We start from the raw sequence: 1,764 nt of genomic DNA, 5'->3' as shown, positions 1-1,764 counted from the left end.
GTTCTATGCTTTTTCTACATGAATTCTGAAACATACAGTGTTTAAAACTGAGAGTCAAGACCTCTAGAGAGGTTATTTTGGAGACCAGAATTGCCTGACCTGGACTAGCAGGTTAGAAGTGGAGTCCTGAGTCACAGAGACCTTCCCCTGCCTGTTGACCTGAGGCCAAGTTAGAGAAAGACTGAACTTTCAAAATACTGCATGAAAATCTGTATGTCAGAGTTAAAGTGGCTTTTTGAAGAATATTGAGTCCTGTTTGGAGAAATGTTTGTGGAAGTGTAGTGGTAGGAGGAAAAGAGGGAAGGTTACTGAAAGCCACTATTCCCTGGTAGCAGGGGAAAGATGAGACTTTCTGCTCCTATAAAGATGTACAGCCTCAGAAGCCCTGTACAGGCTCAATATGAGTCGGAAATGAGTTGCAACACCAGCATTAATTACTAAGTTAAGAAATCAGTGGTGAGTTGTATTATTCTGGAGGATTGGCAGAAGATCAGCACAATTCATGAGAATGTACCATTCCACTTGATATATGTGAATCTCAAATTCACAAATGGTGAGTAGCCATTCTGGTTTGTCCAATTATTTCAGTTTTGTAACAGAAAGACCTGTATTCTGGAAAGCCCATTCCTTTTGTGCAGACCACTACAATCTACTCACCTGGGTTTAACATGACAGAGCAACTGTACATTTCTTATGGAAGTCACAATTATGGAAAAATAAGGATCAAGTGCAGGAAGGAGAAAGAACACTAGCTGGACTGACTCCACACCGAGGCCAGAGCACTTACAAAAGTCACTTTTCTTCTCTGAGATTTGGTTTCTCAGTTAAAAAACAAGAATAAGACATTTTCTTTGATTGGTAGGAGGATTAAATGAGATAAAGCATGAGAAAGTGACTGACACCCAGTAGGCATGCAAAGAAAATGCCATTTTTGATTGATTTCATTATCTAGTTCCTTGTAAATGTTTTCTCTCCCTTAAAATAAACATAAAATTATGTCTAGTAACAAGAGAAGACTGCTGTTGTGGGTATCTAACATCTTTGGAAAAATGAATTATTATTATTAGATGTTGTCAAGTCGATTTTGACTCCTGGTGACCCCATGTATGCAGAGTCGACCTGCTTGCTCCATGGGGTTTTCAAAGCTATGACCTCTGAGAAGCAGATCACCAGGTCTTACTACCGAGTTGCCGCTGGGTGGAACTGAACTGCCAACGTTTTAGCTAGTTAAGGAGTACCGAACAGTTTGCTCGAGTCAGGGACTCCAGACTTGTTGCAGTAAAGTCAGTTCCAACAGGTGGCAACCCCAAGTGTTACAGAGTAGAATTGCTTTACAGGGCTGTTTTTGGCTGTAATTTTCAAGAAAGCAGATTGACAATCTTTGCTTCCGCCGTGCCATTAGGTGTGTTTGAACTATCAACTCTTAGGTTAGTAATCCATTGCAAACTCTTTGTACCACCTAGGGACTTAGTAAATGATTTTTAAGGTTAAAGACAAACAAACAAACAAACAGTATTAAAATAAAAGGAGACTACTTTGAAGGGTACAGAATATATTTTATAATGATAAACTATTTTAATTTATATGAATTAACTACTTCATTTTAAAATGAAAATAAATAAGAAACCATATTTTCTAACCTCTTTTATATCCATGGCTTTTTCTAGGAAGTAGAAAAGTTATGGGGCTGCAACTGTTTGGACTTTATTAAGTCATTTTTGCATACTCTAACAAGGAGCTCTGGTAGCATAGTGGTTACGAATC

The 1,764-nt window shown here is 38.4% G+C and overlaps 1 protein-coding gene across 1 annotated transcript in view; it reads left to right on the top strand.

Annotated features, from left to right (window-relative positions):
* SLC35F1 (solute carrier family 35, member F1) overlaps positions 1-1,764 on the top strand; it is a 608,564-nt gene that overhangs the window by 526,651 nt on the left and 80,149 nt on the right. The gene's annotated exons all lie outside the window — the stretch shown is intronic.

Source organism: Chrysochloris asiatica, unplaced genomic scaffold, assembly GCF_000296735.1.
Source record: "Chrysochloris asiatica unplaced genomic scaffold, ChrAsi1.0 scaffold00027, whole genome shotgun sequence".
NCBI lineage: Eukaryota > Metazoa > Chordata > Mammalia > Afrosoricida > Chrysochloridae > Chrysochloris > Chrysochloris asiatica.
The sequence above is the reverse complement of the archived record's forward strand: the minus strand, read 5'-3'. Positions and strand labels throughout refer to the sequence as shown.